The sequence below is a fragment of the Phyllostomus discolor genome, chromosome 3 (assembly GCF_004126475.2).
Source record: "Phyllostomus discolor isolate MPI-MPIP mPhyDis1 chromosome 3, mPhyDis1.pri.v3, whole genome shotgun sequence".
In the NCBI taxonomy this organism is placed as follows: domain Eukaryota; kingdom Metazoa; phylum Chordata; class Mammalia; order Chiroptera; family Phyllostomidae; genus Phyllostomus; species Phyllostomus discolor.
In genome coordinates, this window is record NC_040905.2 from 142,211,135 (window position 1) to 142,228,861 (window position 17,727).

The following is a 17,727-nucleotide window of genomic DNA, read 5'->3' on the forward strand; positions in this document are numbered from 1 at the left end:
AGATAAAGTACTGATGTCTTAGCAATGGTAGTGGAAATAGATTGAAGAAAATAAAGAGACTGGGGAGACATGTGTATGATGGCATTCACCTATTAAAAAGGGTAGGAATCATTACTTTAAGAGAGAACTTATATTTTAGGTAACAACAAAAAAAATACTTATTAGTTATTTTTCAATACACTTTGAATTGTATACTCTAACCAAGAGAAATACCTGAGTGTGCCTTTGTTAGATGCACATCTCAAAGCTAGACTTAGTATATTTTAAACTTCTTAAATTAAAAAATTTTAGAGTTTCACCTGGCTGGCGTAGCTCAGTGGATTGAGCGCGGGCTGGGAACCAAAGTGTCCCAGGTTCGATTCCCAGCCAGGGTACATGCCCGGGTTGTGGGCCAGAACCCCAGCAACCACACATTGATATTTCTCTCTCTCTCTCTCCCTTCCTTCCCTCTCTAAAAATAAATAAACAAAATCTTTAAAAAAAATTTTAGATTTTCATGCATGTTCATTCTTTAATTTTTTGATTCAGCTTTCTCATTTCAAAAGCAAGAACATCATATTCTTATGCCAGGTTTAATAATCTACTCATTTCTTAGCTAAATTTTTAGATATTTGTCAGAATGTTTTGTCATTATGCGATGAAGCACAATAATTGTTTAATTTGTTACTATAAAGACATTATAACATATGTATATAGAGATCTAAAGGACAAGTGTGCAGAGATGCACATGGCAAATTGTTAAATATCAAAAATGATTAGTAGAGAAAAACCATTTGGAAAAAGAGTAACTTAGCTGAATAATGAGTGCTACGATTAACATATTCTACAAATCTATCAGTACTATGGCTCAGCATGTCCTTATTACTCTCTAAAATTAATAATGACAGAATCAAGACCCTATTAATATTTTAATAGTTTAATAGGCTCCAGCAAGCATGCAGCAGAGAAGAATGCAAATCGGTGGTCAGGATAGCTGTGCCATCTTGAAAGAGTCTGCCAGGTGGGAGAGCTAAGTCCTCATAAAGCTTCCATAACTGCTTCCTGCATTTGTGGTCGTGTCAGCACCCACTTTCGGTAAATGTATTGATTTTGAACAGAAGGATGGATGTGCTTGTACAAAGCAAAATGCTCTGAGTATTTACAATTCTTAATGCCCACAATGTATTTTAAGAAAATCTTTAAGGCATTCCTGTCAGTGTATATCCTCAAATGTTCTGTCATCTGAAAAACAGTGGAACTTTTACAAAGAATATATGTCTGGGAGCTTGAAGAAATAGGTTTACTCTGACTCAAGCTCTGGTTGTCTCCTTGTTCTAATCATATCCAAATTTATCCCTAGTAAAAATGATATAAATGTACAGAATACTGTGAGATACTTGAATGAATCAGACTGAATGATAGAAAGAAAGAAGAAAAGAAAAACATTAAATAACACATGTGAAGTACTTAGGATGGTGCCCAGAACAAAGAGTGGCTTCCCACTCTGCTTCTGAGAGGTGCCGTTTCCACAGGAGACTTCACATGACCTTCCTGTCTTGTACACATGTATCTTGCAGCTCTAATAAATTTTCCTCAGAGTTGACTTTGGAAATGAGGATATATTCACAGTTCCTCTTAATATGTCCCTATAGTTTGATGCCCAAAGGCCTTGTTCTTTATAGGAGTGTCTGTTTCTTCAGGCCTGCCAATCAGCGCCTCGTCGGTGGGTGGTTTTGAAGGATCATTTGTTGGAAGCCATATAGGACTAGAAAGATCACACTACAGAGACCATGTATTCTTCAGTTGGAATTTTTTTTCTTAAAGTATATTTTATTGATTATGCTATTACAGTTGTCCCACTTTCTCCCCACTTTGCCTCCTTCCGCTTGGTACCTCCTTTCCCTCCAGAAATCCCCTCCTCCTTAGTTCATGTTCATGGGTCATTCATATAAGTTCTTTGGCTTCTCCATTTCGTATATTATTCTTAACATCCCGCTATTTTGTATTTACAAATTACGCTTCTTAATCCCTGCACCATTTCCCCCATTCTTCCTCCTTGGCCTCCCTACTGATAACCCTCCAAATGATCTCCCTATCTAGGATTCTGTTCCTGTTCTGGTTGTTTGCTTAATTTGTTTTTGTTTTTGTTTTGTTTTTAGATTCAATTGTTGATAGTTGTATATTTGTTGCCATTTTAATGTTCATAGTTTTGATCTTCTTTTTCTTAAGTAAGTCCCTTTAACATTTCATGTAATGATGGTTTGGAGATGATGAATTCCTTTAGACTTACCTTGCCTCGGAAGCACTTTATTTGCTCTTCTGCTCTAAGTGATAGCTTTTCTGGATAGAGTAATCTAAGTTGTAGGTCCTTGCCTTTCATGACTTTGAATACTTCTTGCCAGTCCTTGCCTGCAAAGTTTCTTTTAAGAAATAAGCTGATAGCCTTATGGAAAATCCTTTGTGGGTAACTCTCTGCCTTTGTCTTGCTGCTTTTAAGATTCTCTCTTTATCTTTAACCTTTGGCATTTTAATTATGATGTGTCTTGGTGTTGCCCTCCTTGGGTCCAAATTTTTTGGGACTCTCTGTACTTTCTGGACTTGCATGTCAATTTCCTTGTCCAAATTAGGGAAGTTTTCTTTCATTAATTTTTTTCAAATAAGTTTTCAATTTCTTGCTCTTCCTCTTCTTCTTCTGGCATGCTTATGATTTGGATTTTGGCATTTTTGGAGATGTCCCAGAGCCTTCTTATCTTCTCCTCATTTTTTGAATTCTTGTCTTCTTTCTGTTTTGGTTGAATGTTTATTTCTTCCTTATGTTTCAAATCTTTGTTTTGAACCTTGACCTCCTTCCCTTCACTGTCGGTTCCCTGTGAATTTTTCTTTATTTCACTTAATGTAACCGTCATTTCTTCCCTTATGTTTTTGCCATACTCAGTGAGTTCTCTGAGCATCCTAGTCACCAGTGTTTTGAACTCTCCATTTAATGGGTTGGCTATCTTTGTGTTGTTTAGATCCTTTTTTCTGGGGGTTTGTTCTGTTCTTTCATTTGGGCCATATATATTTTTCTCCTCAATTTGGCAGCCTCCCTGTGTTTGTTTCTGCATATCAGGTAGAGTTGCTTTGACACCCTGTCTTAACATGCCTGTTAAGTTTTATGGGGCAGAGTCTTAGGTATTTGCCAGTGTGGGGCAACCCACTTCACCACTCTGTGGCTCTGTGTAGTAGGATAGGTCAGAGAGGCAACAGTGTCGCTGCCTGACTGATGGAAATTTGTCCAACACTTGCCCCATTTCCAGTCATTCACCCACTTCCTGTATGCAACTGGCACCCTTCTAGCTATTGCTCTTGTGGTGATTCCCAGAGTGGGAGGATTTGCGGATATTCTAAGTCCATGTGGGCCCTGTAAACAGACTCTCCTGAGATTCCTGCAGTTTCTTGTGCCACCCCATTCTCCACTGGTTTTTACAGCCAGAAGTAATGAGACTTCATCTTCCTGGTGCTAGAGTCCTAGATTGTGTATCTGGCCTCAGGCTGGGATTGCTGTCTCCCATGATATCCCTCCCGATATTTATCCACCACAGGTGAATGTGGGACTGCCCGTTCCTCCATTGTCACCACTTCTTCATGCCACAATGTGTCCTTTCTGCCTGACTCTGCCCCTCCTACCCACCTGGATGAATATGGCTTCTTTAAATCCTTGGTTGTCAGACTGCCATACAGTTCTATTTTCTGGCAGTTCTGGGCAGTTCTGGGTGATTTTAGTTGTAATTCTTCTTGTTGTATGAGGAGGTGAGGCTTGTCTGTCTACACCTCCATCTTGACTGGAATTCTCAGTTGGAATTTCTAATCTGAATGCCACAACTGAGTTCTAGAGAAAGGGTCAGAGGTTCAGGGAGCCAGAAGAAAAGAGTCATGATTCTAGACAAAAAGGGAAAGAAAGGATCTTTTGCCAGGAAGCCAGAATTTGTATGCTCCCTGCAGGATGAACGCCCCCAAATGTAGGTTTGGTAGCAGTTGCCAGTATCTGTATGAGACCAGAATTAGTTTTGCTCTTGGAGACTTCTTATAGTTCAGCTGGTAGTGACTCACTTTTAATCACCTGATTACAGTTAGAGCCCAGAAAGAAGAAACATTCCTTCTCTCTGTCTGTCTGTCTCTCAAATAATTTCCTTACAATTTAAAATAGGTTGGTTTTCATTTGAGTCTTAATTCTGCTGCCATTTTGCCTGGCTGAATTTTCTCTCCACAAGCCACATGCAGCTCCCACTCCTATGTGTACTTGCTGTACTGTCTGATAATTTTCACAGTTTCACCCCTCACAACCCTTCACTAAGCTGTTGTGCCAGGTACATATTAAAAGTGACCATCTTCTCCTATTTGCTATGGCTGGTGTGGCTTAGTGGATTGAGCGTGGGCCCGCAAACCAAAGGGTCACTGGTTTGATTCCCAGTCAGGGCACATTCCTTGGTTGGGGGCCAGGTCCCCAGTAAGGGCGTGCAAGAGGCAACCACACATTTGATGTTTCTCTCCCTCTCTTCCCCTCTCTGTAAAAGTAAATAACTAAAATCTTTTTTAAGAAGTGACCACCTTCTTATCCCTTGCCTGCCGACCAACTGTTTTCCCTCAGGGTTTATTCCAACATCATCGATCAGTGCAGTTTTCTCTTCCTACTCTTCTGTCTGAGGTCTCATGAGTTCTATTATTTTTAATTACACAGCACAGTGAACATTATAAAGTATATTTGCAAGATTATGCTTATTTGTAGGCATGCTTGTCTTCTTTACTGGATTGTTGGCTCCTTGATGACAAGGTATGTGCCATTCATTGTTTTAATTTTTTAAAATTTTTCAATTCCACTTGACATACAATATTATATTACTTTCAGGTGTACTGCATAGTGATTAAACATTTATATACCTTACAAAATGGTTACCCTGATAAGTTGAGTATGCATCTGACATCATATATATTTATTACAGTATTATCAATTATATTCCCTATGCTGTACTTTAACATCTCTGTGACTGTTTTGAGATGGCCAGTTTGTACTTCTTAATCCCTTCACCTTTTTCACTCATCCTCGAACCCCACCTCCCATCTGGCAACAATCAAAATGTTTTCTGTATCTGTGAGTTTGTTTTTGTTTTGTTTATTTATTTTTTAGATTATCCATATAAGTGAAATCATATGATATTTGTCTTTGTCTAACATATTTCACTTAGTATAATACACTTTAGGTCTATCCAGGAAATCACAAAAGGTAAGATTTCATTCTTTATTATGGCTGAGTAGTATTCCATTGTGTAAATGTACCACAGCTTTTTTACCCACACTTATTGAAGGAAGCATTTGTGTTGCTTCTATATATTGGGTATTGTAAATAATGCTGCAGTGAACATAAAGGTGCATATATTTTTTCAAATTAATGTTTTGGATTTCTTTTGAATACCCAAAAGTGGGATATGTAGGTCATATGATAGTTCTATTTTTAATTTTTTGAGGACCCTGTATACTGCTCTCTACAGTGGCTGCACAAGTCTGCACTCCCACCAACAGTACACAAGGGTTTCTTTTTCTCCACATCTTTGCCAGCAATTGTTGTTTGTTGACTTATTGAGAATAGCCATTTGACAGGTGTGAGATGATATCTCATTGTGGTTTTAATTTGCCTCTCTCTGATGATTAGTGATGTTCAACATCTTTTCATATGTTTGTTGGCCATCTGTATGTCCTCTTGGCAGAAATGTTTGTTCAGGACCTCTGCCCGGTTTTTAATCAGATTGGTTGTCTTTTTCTTGTTAAGTTGTATGAGTGCCTTATTTACTTTGGATATTAACCCCTTATCTGATGTATCATTGGTGAATATCTTCTCCCATTCAGTAGGTTGTCTTTTCACTTTACTGATGGTTTTCTTTGGTGTGCAAAACCTTTTTAAGTTTGGTGTAGTTTCATTTGTTTATTTTTTCTTTTGTTTCCCTGTGCCATTAATTTTTATATGCCTGGCACATAGTATGTGCTGATAGAATATTTGCTTAGCAAATATGTTCTCTTTTATTATATATAACAAAATAATTTGAAATTAGTAGGAAGCTTTGTGAAAAATATTAGTGAAAAGATTAAGTGCTTATGTTTTATTTGAGAGCCACATATATTTGATAAATATGGGGGAAATAATTGACTTGGTGATGATAATGGGACAACCCATCCTAAAGGACAGCATAATGAGGTGTAATACAGCACAGGTTTCAGGATTCACTAGCCAGCTTCCAGGCACAGCTTTGCCATAGAATTTTGTGCTAGTACCTGCAGTCTTCCCCTTTCTAGACCTAATGTTCTCATCTTCTAGGATGGAGATAAAAAATGAGATGATCTTACATGAATTCCATGTCATCAAGCACTAAAACTCTGTCATGTGTCCTAACAATCTTTGTTAGGGATTGTGTGTCACTGCCCAGAAGCCCCATTTTTCTAGCACCATATAAAGAAAGGCACTTGAACATTTCTTGTGCCCTATTCAGATTTGGGGTCCTCTGTGTTCTTTTTCTTAGTTTCTTCCTTTCATACCCTTCACCTTCTCCATCTACAACTGTAGGTTTTGCCTTGAAGCTTAGGGATAGTTGCAATATAGCAAGGGGTTGTATAGCTCTCCCATTCCTCTCATAGGGAGACCTTACTCACCTATACACTGCCCACCTTTGCCTCATTCACCAGCCCCTCATACAGTCTTCAGCCCTTCTCCAACTATCCATTGCCTCAAGCTGGCCCAGATAAGATTTGAAAGCCTCATTGCATTTTGAGGCTTTAAATTGATTTACATAGATTATCTTCATTTTTAGTGCAAAAACCATATTACCATTAAAGTCTGTGTCAACTTCATCATCAGTTCACCTCCCTTTTTTCTGTTTTTCAGAACTCTTCCATCTTTTATATGGCAATACTAATAAGTACGGTTTACTGAATGTTTACTACATGCCTTATATTGTGATAGGCACTGACTCACCTCTCTCATCCCTACAGCACCTCTGAAGGGTAGATGCAGAAACTGATTCTCTGATTGTTTAAATAACTCACCCACCTTGTCTGTCTCCAAAGACAGTGTTGTTTCTACAGCATTACACTACACTTCAGTATAGGCAAGTCCATGTCAATTTGTTGCTGTTTGTTCAGGTCAGCTTTTTATTTATTTCAGGATCAATAGTATTGCATCAAAAAGGAAAGAGATTTTGCCATAATTTGTGATACAATAACCTGCCATTTTAAAGAGTTATGACCATAATGTGGATGTAGTCCTTATTGTAAAAATAATAATCCTGTGAGCATTTACTTCATTGCACTCTTCCATATTGTCATTTTAATGGCTGCATGATTTTCATCAGATCAGTTTATCATAGTTTTTTTTTAAATTTCTACTGCAGAACATTTAGATTATTTCCATCCTGTTCTATAAGAAATTATGTTATAATAATGATATTTATGTATTTTTTAGATTAAAACTAATACATTGGCTTTTAAAGCCTATATTATTATAGAAAATTTGAAATATTCACAAGAGACTGTAGGGCACCTGCATCTAGCTACCATGCAGCTTCCTCAATAATCAACATATTGCCCATTTTGTTTCATCTATTCCCCCACTTTTTTCTTGAGAACATTAAAGAAAATCTCAAGTATCTTTTTATTTCACTTGTAAATACTTATGGATAAGCTTGTAACTGATAAGGACTTTTTGCTAATGTCACCTAATACTTAGGCCATGTTCAAATTTTCCTAATTATCATGAGTCACATTTGGTTTGTACAAATTAGGATTCAAATATGATCTCCACATTGCAATTGGTTGTTACATCACACACACACACACACACACATTTTTGAATGCCATCAACCTGTTGGAGAAACCATGTCAGAAGTCCTGTAGAATGTTTCACATTCTGAGATCAGTGTTTCCTCAGGTTTATTTACCTTGTTTTTCTATCTATTACATTTGTTTTTACTGGTTAGAGGTTGAGAGCTTAATAATATTGTGGCTCAATTCTTTAAAAGAATGTTTGAAATAGGGTCCTTTTCAGTTTGAATTCAAACTTAACATACTTCTCAGAATATTTTGCCAGATCATAAGCTTCTTTTCTTTCTTGTCCTTCTAGAAAGCCTCTTCTATAGGCAATTTATTCAGATAAGAGCCCCTTCATGCCAGATGCATGTAACTGGATCCCTGCCAATCCTAGCGTCTTCTGCCCTCCTGTGTATGTGACACTGTGTTAACATTAACCGATTTCCTTCTAACCCCTTCAACCTTGGTAGAAAACCGGGAATTGCTCAAAATACTTTTGAAAGCAGTTGGAGACTCAAAAAAACTGGATTTGAAAGAGGCATAATTGAGAACTGAAGAAGGATGCCTCAACCTAAGACACTGAATGTTATGGTTCACAGGTGAAATTCAGGTGGATCAGGCATGACTATCAGATTGATGCCTCTACAGGTTAAAGAAGGGCTGAGACACCTACCCATTTTTTGGCCTCTGTACTCTTTAAAGGTAGTTTAATAAGGTTTCATTTCTTTTGGTTGTTAGTGTGGAAAACCATCAGAAAGCAGTAAGTTCTAATGAGTTTGGTTTCATGATACTACATCTCTGGGTATGGTGAAGGAGCCATGGATAGAGCAGGGGAGTGGGGCACTTTCCTATCTCCCTATAACACACTCCACCTTGTATTCTAGATGGGGTATTTGAGGCATCTGTTTAGGGCTACATAATACTCAAAGTCCCAGGAATTGGGAGGTCAGTGCAGTTCTCCTTTTTCCCTGGTCCCAGAAAATTGCAAGGCCTACTTGGCTTTCTCTTTAGATCATAGGTAAAATCAGATCTTCTACCTCCTGGTTTGCCCAGCTATTTCAACCCACTGTATCTTTGCAACCCATTACAGCTTTGTAGGTAAAGCTCTATAGCATTACTGAACAAGAAGGCATAAGGTCCCACTGCAACCTTCTCTATCATCCCTGAAACTGGAATGCTAGATCAAACTGCAAGTACATTTTTCAAATGAATGCCAGAGGTAGTTATGCTATTGTGTTCATTGGAACATGGGTGGAAAGGGCTCTCTACAATTACTTCAGAGAGGGGAGGGTGGTGAAGTTCTTTATTTGACGAGATGGCTTTTCTTTGGGGACAAAATTTAAGTCTCTGAATTTCTCTCTTTTATCTTATGGATAGGCTATTAAATAGCAACTTTGAATTTTGACTTTGAGCTTTAGAAATACAGAGATTTTCCTCATTCTTTTAGCTGGTGATTGCTCATTTGTTTTATTCATTACCGTTGTGGGAACGAAACTCACTAGAAGGTCAGTCAGAGAAACGGCAAATCTGAAAATAGAAAAAAAGAAACTCAGCAATGGCTGTCTAATGTTATAAATACCTGTTTAAAATTAGTTTTGGCAACTTGATTTTTGCTCAGTTTAAGCTTAAGTGGTAACCATTTTTCTTCTTTATTTCTTCTAAGGAATGGCTTTGCCATGTGGTAGGTATGCCTGAGAACCCTGTTATTTTTCCCCTGATTGTCCACCGGTAGCCTCTTTGCGGGTAGTAAGCAATTCCTCCTTTTTCTTATTTAATCTTTAAAATATTTAGAGGTTTTAAAGTTGCTACTGGTAAACTGCACTGTTTGCAACATTTGTTCTTTGAACGTATGATGCTTATTACTCTTAATAGTTTATATAATGTGTGTGCAGAGAGTATAGGTAATGCGTGTGCAAGGAGTAGTGTACAGTGAGTGATGTGTGTTCAGTATAATATTGAACTACCATAAATGAGAGAACAGCATCAACAACTTCTGGTTTAGAGCAAGTCATGTAAGGAATAGAAGTGAAATTGAAAGGAGGATGTTGCTTCAGGCTTGAATTTATATGAATAATTTTAAGGATCCCTTTCAATGCTATTGCTCTGTATTTCTCAGGAGTAGCAAGACCTAGGCTAGAAAATATAGTGTGCTTTTCTTTTAGACTAGCCAGTGATTTGTCAGTTAAACATACTTAAAAGTTGGAAATTAATATATAAGGGTCCATACTCCATGGACGGCAACAGTATCCTGATTCTTAGAGTCAATCATAGAACTTCATGGTGAAAAGAGGACCTAAGAAATTGTACTGTTTAATACTCTTACTTTGTACATAATGGAATTGAAGCTCCTGAGTTTTCTAGATCACTTGGCTACTTAGTTGCTAAGCCCAGTTAAATTTTCCTCCTAATTCTATGCTTTATTATGTTTAGTCAATGCTGAGTGGGAATGATCTTATGTATTACAATTCTGTTTTGTATTTTTTAACATTTCTATTATGGATTATTTCTCATTTCACAATGAATGTTACCTTGATGTTCAACATTGCTACTTACTGTTATTATTTGGCAAATACTGAACATGTCAATATGTTAACTTCTTCCGAAATGATGTTGGACTGTGAATTCTTGTGCTGGCCATTTTAAAATTGTAAAAACAGTGTCTAGCTCCATTATGTTGTTTTGCTTGCGTTTTTATCAGCATCTAAATTATGTATGTTCACCAATGCAGAAAGGACAAAAATTACTCAGGTAGTAAATGACGAATGTTGGTAATTATTTCCAAGGTCAACAGATCTTTTGCCTTTCAGGTTCTTAGATGGAAAATATAAATAAGGAAGCACCTAAAATGGAGAATCAATTTCTAACTTGAGACCTGATATGGACATAACCTCATTCCTCTTCTGTGTGCTTATCTGGATTTTTTTGTCTTTCAGTATATTCCATTATTTAATTATTTTGTTTGTCACTTAATACTGAGGTATGATTGACATTGACCTAAAACTTTTTGTGTAATTTTATTTAATGTATAAAACTTGATGATTTTGGAGTTAGGTGTGTAATAGTGAAACCAGTACCACAATTTCTATCTTAAACCCATCCATCACCTCCAAAAGTTTCCTCTTGCTGTCTTTATTTATTTTTCATTTATTTAATTCTTATTTGCTGGCATTCTGTTTTTGAAAGGGACCTTTCTGCAATCCATAGACAACATTTTCCCTTTGTTTTACCATGTTAATTTGCTATATCCTGGTACTTCCTACTCATTCCCTGTGAATATATATAACTTGTAAGCTCAGTAATTGGTATATGCTACCTAGTAATCCATATTCATTTCCTTTTATTGCATATGCAGTTTTGGTTTTTAAGCAAACAAAGGAGTAAATCTCCGTATATATGGATGAAGCTAAAATAAAAAGACTTGAATATCAGATATAAATCAAAAATGCTTTGCAGACTAATCCATTATTTGAGAATATCTGGGAGTACATGAATTAATCTTGATCATGTTTATTTTTTAAAAGTATCAACAGTTAAAAACTGCATATCTTATTATTAAAAATGGTTTGGAGCTGAGATGTAATCTCCTAAATGAAAGAACAAAAATAAGAGCAGCATGTTCCAGCCAACCATTTTTCTTCCTAAAAACTTGAAATAAATGGAGATTGGGAATGTTAGACATCTTTAAATAAATCAGAGGTCTAATGACATTAATAATATTTTATTAAGAAAATTTTTATTTGATTTATCTATTTAAAATAACTATCAAGGTATCCTCTAAGTGCTGAAACACAAATTACAAACACAAAAGTTTCATTTATGTTAATGGCAGATAATACATGGGACATAACACATTATCACCCATTTTGTAATATTTCCTGATTTGGGAAATTACAGAAAAGTACTGAAAAAGGTGCTGCCTTAAGCTGTATTTGTTGACAAATAGATGGTAACACTCTTGTAAGAAGTGATGTGAACTTTCCCTTCTATTACAGACACCTCTGGATTTTGGTGAAATCTGCTTGAGACTTCTGAGTGTCTCCAAGGCTCTGATGGATCAGACACTTTCAGATCTTTGTGAGGATGGCACCAGAGCAAAGGAAAAACTTCTGCTTAGATAAAGTTAGGGTCTCTCTGATCTCTTGCAGAATGTTAACATTTTCATATTCCCTACCTCCTAGACCCTCAGTGACACCGACTGCCAATTCCCAGTTCTGTGTTCATCCAAATATACCTCCTGTGTTCTTTACTTAAGCTACTGAACTGGACAAAAGTCACATGGTTCTGCAAATTGGTCTCAGTTCATGTTTTCTTTTCCAGCTTGAAGAACTTTCATTCGCCCCCTGTACCATCTGTCTCTCTGTTCTTTGCATGATTGTTCTCTTTTGAACCTTTCAGTCTCCCCTTCAATGTGAGTACCTCAGAGATTCCTTTCCTGCTCTCCCTGTATAAGCCAGATCCCCTCCCCCAGGCCCTGTTCACTTATTTCAGGCCTTTTCAACTCTTTTTAATTCTTTATTTAGTGTTTGCCTAACTTATTGTTTATCCCACAACTAATTTTTTTGTGCATAGGGACAACATCTGTCTTAGTAATTACAGTAGTGAGTGCTTCCTTACACACAGTGGGCACTCAGGTGAAATATTTGTATAAATAATAAATTATGAGATTGCATTAGAAAAAATAGTGTGCCCTAATGAAAAGCACTGCTTTAAATAAATGTGGTTATAACCCAAGAGATACCCTTGCAGATGTCAATTTGCATATACTTTTTTTTTCTTTTTCTTTTTTTACCCAACCCAGACATTTTATTTTATTAGATTTTTTATTTAATTATAAAATGTGGAAAGCCTTAGAGACCAATTCAAAAAGAACCTATGCACCCCTATTTTCATGGCAGCGTTATATACAATAGCCAAGTGCTGGAAACAGCCCAAGTGCCCATCAGTAAATGAGTGAATCAAAAAGTTGTGGTACATTTACACAATGGAATAGTATGCAGCAGAAAGAAGGAGCTCCTACTCATGACAGCATGGATGGAACTGGAGAGTATTATGCTAAGTAAGATAAGCCAGGTGGTAAAAAATACCATATGATCTCACCTATAAGTGGAACCTAATCAACAAAACAAACAAGCAAACAAAAGAGAATCAGAGATGTGGAGATAAAGAACAAAGACACAGTGACCAGAGGGGTGGGAAGTGGGTAACAGGAAAGAAGGGGAAGGGTCAAGTCATGGAAGAGAAGGGGAGAGAAATGGGGTCGGGGGGGAATGGGGACAACTGTAACTGAACAACAATAAAAAATAACATGTAGAAAGCCTTGATTGAGAAATAATAGGGAAGAGACTTAACAGAAACTAAAGAGTCTTTTTAGGAAAATAATGATGGCTTTGTTCCAGCTATGATGAGCATCTGTCTTCTTGGCAACCTATGGTGAATCTTCAGATACAGTACAATCCCAGATCTGTCCCACTCACCCATGCTTTGGACTGAGATTTGAGTGGTTAGAAGTTGAGAAAATGTGAAAAGAACCAAAATAAGAACACTGTCCATGAAAGCCAAGCTCAGAGACTGGTTCTCTTTTATTCTGTTGAGTACATCAGGAGCAGGAAGAATGAAAGTTTAAGATGTACCTTCTGTTCATTTGGCTTTTTTGGTTTGGGGCTCTGGTGTGGAGCTGTGCACCCCACTGCCCTTCCTCTACTCACAGATAATCTGCGTAGCTGTGTGTCCTGCATTTCCAAGCCTCCTCCACATCAACCCCTTCAGGCTCTCTGTGGTCCACCCAGTAAGCCATATACTGCTGCACTTTGTTTCTCAGCTCCTACTCTTGAAAGGACACAGTCTCTGAACCCAGCAAAGTGACAGTCTCTTGATGGTTATACTCAGTTTTCAGAATATCAATGACTGGAAGGTCAGACAGTGTTAGAGACCAGGAGACCAGCTCCATGAGGTCACCCAAGGACATCACAGAGAAGCCTCCCTGCTGGGCATGCTTCAACACTGAAGGTCCCAGTGGTTTTTCTGGATGCAGTTTTGTATGGTGGATTAGGCTAGCAGTGGTCACTTTACCTTGTATCATGGCATCAAAATATATTTATATAGGCTGACTTGAAAACAGTCTTTTTTTCTTTCTTTCTGAGATTCCAGAAGGAGCTTAGGACATCTGCATGTCTTGAGTTTAGCCAGTTTTAATTCCCCCTTGGCTATAGAGTGCAGCTCATCAATCACTTCCCTCCACTTCTCCAAACACTGGAAACATTCTGATGCATACTCTGTCTGCAGTGTAGGAATCATTGATAGCATATTCAGAAACTTAACTGCCCAAGACTCTTCTTTACTGGAGATGGGGATAGTCACAAGATCATGAGCTTCTAGTTCTCTAGCTAGGTGGATGCTGGCACCAGCATCCAAAACAGCTGCCTTCTCAGGTGCAAAGAAACTAGAAAGCTCCTTCCCATATACCATTCGCTCTTCACACCAGTTCTGAGTAGGTAAGTCAGTCACGCACAAATATTTAAGATGAAATTACTCCATGGGCTGATGAGACATCCAAATCTCTTTTTCACTTTGGTAAGCTTATGAGCCTGCCATTCTTCCCAGGGAGTTCAGAAGAAGGACCAGGCTTACTAAGTGAAGCACTTGACACTTGAGTGTCTTCCAGATCCAGAAATTGAGTTACTCAAATTTGAAAATCCTGAGTCCTTTGCAGACACTGTCTCCTCTCTCCCAGTCTCAGCGATGGTACAGCTCTGGCCTCAGCCAGGCCCTGAGACTTCATTGATCTTCCTCTTCACAGGGAAAGTCAGAATGCTGAAATGACAAAGCTGACCAGTTCCTTACATTGTGGCCATTCCTTCTCACTGACCCATACTGTAGCCCACCCCTAGGTCCTAGGTAATGCTTGCCTCTCTCCAGAGGCAAATCCTCCAAGATTTCTTCATTATCCCAGTACCCTGGATGCAGTTACTTGATCCATCCCCTGCTCCTTGAGATACTCCTGTGAACTCTGAACTCCACTGAGCTCCACCATAACCTCAGAACTGCTCCTGGACTCTACACCTGACTAGCAAGAGCAGGTTATGCAGCAGCCCTTCCCTTCCAGGCTTTGCACAAAACTTCTGGGAGACTAGGCTGCATCTGCCTTTCAAATAAACTTCTTACATGTAATTACATAGTTAAAGAGAGCCTGAATTCAGAACATGGAGCAGTTGCTAAGCCATTTTAACAATGGTTCTCGACCTCCCTTTGCATGTGCACACAAGCGAAAGCTCTGTTGAAATGTGCTGTAAACACACCCAGTGCTGCCTGTGGTTCCCAGGGCCCTGGCTGGTCCTGCATCACTTTCTAACCCACTTGGGAAACCATATTGGGATAGAAGTGAGTGAGTGTGCATGTAAGGCTATTAGAAGAATTACCTTGAATGTGTTCTAATTTATATTAAAAAACAAGATAAAATAATTATGATTTTTAAATAGTAAGGAATTACTTGCTACATACCTTGTAATCAATCAAGACACATCAGTGTGCCATGGCACATGAGTTTTTAATTGGTGTTTTGAAAATTAGCCCCAGATCACTGGGTAGAGCATCATTGCTTATGCAACTTTTGGGGAAGAGGAAACTGCATAAGTTGAGATTGCAAAATAGCAAGCCCTAGAGTAAAGGAACCCATGGAAAGGAAAATTGCAGTGAAGTGTCTACTGTTACATGTAGGGCATTGTCTCTGATGTCCTCCCTCAATGATTAATATAAAATACTAATTATCTAAGGTGAACCATATGAGTGCAAATATTTGACATCTTGGGCAATTTCATATGGTTCAAACTAATTAATTTGTTAATATGTGTTATCATTCATCGAAAATGCATTTGAAAATGATCTATAAGCACTTGTAAAAAGAATAGCAACATAATAATGGATTTTTTGGTGTTTCTTTGTTTAATTTTTTTACTTTTTTATTGTTGTTCAAGTACAGTTGTCTCAATTTTCCCCCCACCGTCCCCCCCACCCCAGCCATCGCCACCTCCCACCCTTGATCCTACCCCTATTTGGCTTTCTGCATGGGCCTTTTATTCATGTTCCTTGACAGCCCTTTCCCCTAATCCATCCAATATCCCCTCCCACTGCCCCTCTGGTTATCATCAGTTTGTTCTTCATTTCCTTGTCTCTGCTTCTCTTTTGCTTGCTATTTGTTTTGTTGATTAGCTTCCACTTATAGGTGAGATCATATGGTATTTGTCTTTTGATCCTGGACAAGTTGCTAAACACTTTGAGCTTTGCTTTCTTTGTCTATAAAGTGGGAACAACACTGACCTTATAGTGTTTAAAGGGTCAGAGGGACTGATGTATATATAGTATTTACCACAATATCCTGTATTTAATACACTCTCAAACACTACTACCATATCACAAACAATAATGTATATCCATACTAAGAATAGGTGTGCTCAGCTTCTCACTCACTACAAAGCCTAAATAAAATACTAAGTCATTACTTGCTAATGTTTTGCATCTCTCTGGGGACTTGCTCCTTCATTGAAGAAATGATAATTCACCAACAAATGATGGGGCATTTAAGTCTATAAGGATTATTAATAAGTCAGTGAAATATTTCTCCTTTAATTGTAAACATTAGAAACATTTTTTGAAGGAATATCTATGGTTGCTATTGAGCCATACCAGCTGAGTATCTGCGTGGAGTTTTAGAGTTCAATTATTAGATATTAATGGCATAAAGCAATCAGAGTGACTGTAATACAGAGCCCTAGGGAGCATCATTCCTCATGCCAAGATGACTAAAGCCTGGCCATGGCTTTGTGTGGCTTATAAGCCTTATCAGGGACTCACACTTGGTATACTCTCTGCATCCTTTACCTGCTTTAACTCCACAAGCTCTTTTTTCAGAACCCTGGAAGTACTACTTTTGCCACCAATGATGCCTTTTCCTCTGTCTTACTGCTTTTTTTTCTGAAACAATCAGTGTTTTCAGTCAGTTTTTACACAGTGAAACTTCCTCCAAGCACTTGGATGTACGATTATGAGGAGAGACAAGCCAGTTTCTCCATGGGATGCCTCCAGCAACTTCCTCTTAGGTAGTCCAGTAATGAGCTGGCCCTGCAGAGAGAGCCAAAGTTCTACTGGTTCGCACAGTGTTGATATGCAAACTTCCCATGAGATGAGCCCTGAGAATAGAAAGTTTCTCCACACAGGCAAGGATGTGCCTTGTTTTCAGAGCAACCAGGACCAGGTATCACTGTCACCTCTCAACTATAAATATATGAGTGGCAGGGCACTAGAAGGTCTCTCTCCTGAAGAAGCACAATTTAAATCATCTCCAGCTGTGCCAGTGTAAGCAGGACATATGCAGCTGAAGCTATGGGACAGCCAGAGACTAGGCGTCTGCTAGGTATATCCTGTTCCTTGAGTCCAAATGTTGACAATTCATTGTGTGTCATTGTGGTGTTTAACCCTATCTCTTCTGCAACAGAAAAATAATACTTGTTCACTCATAATGCAACTAAAAGACAAGCACATAACACTTCAGAGTGGAGATACCTAAAGTCAGCTCCAAGGCCTGCAAGATATAGCTCATCTGATCCATTCATTCCTTTTTCAAAAATTGTGGTAAAATGCACATGAAATTCACCATTTTTGCCATTTTTAACTGTACAGTTCAGTGGTATTAAGTACAGTCATGTTGTGCAACCATCACCACCATCTATCTCCAGAATTCTTTTCATCTTGCAAAACAAAAGTTCTGTACCCCTTAAATAATAACTCCCATTCCCACTCTTCACAGTCCCTGGTAAGTACCATTCTACTTTCTGTCTCTATAATTTGACTACTCTAGGTACTTAATGTAAGTGGAGTCATGCAATATTTGCCTTTTTGTCCTATTCATTTTCAAGGTACCTTGAT

The 17,727-nt window shown here is 38.1% G+C and overlaps 1 pseudogene; it reads right to left on the reverse strand.

Annotated features, from left to right (window-relative positions):
* Positions 1–13,115: 13,115 nt before the first annotated feature.
* Positions 13,116–14,839, reverse strand: LOC114490973 (annotated as a pseudogene).
* Between the last annotated feature and the right edge of the window lie 2,888 nt (positions 14,840–17,727).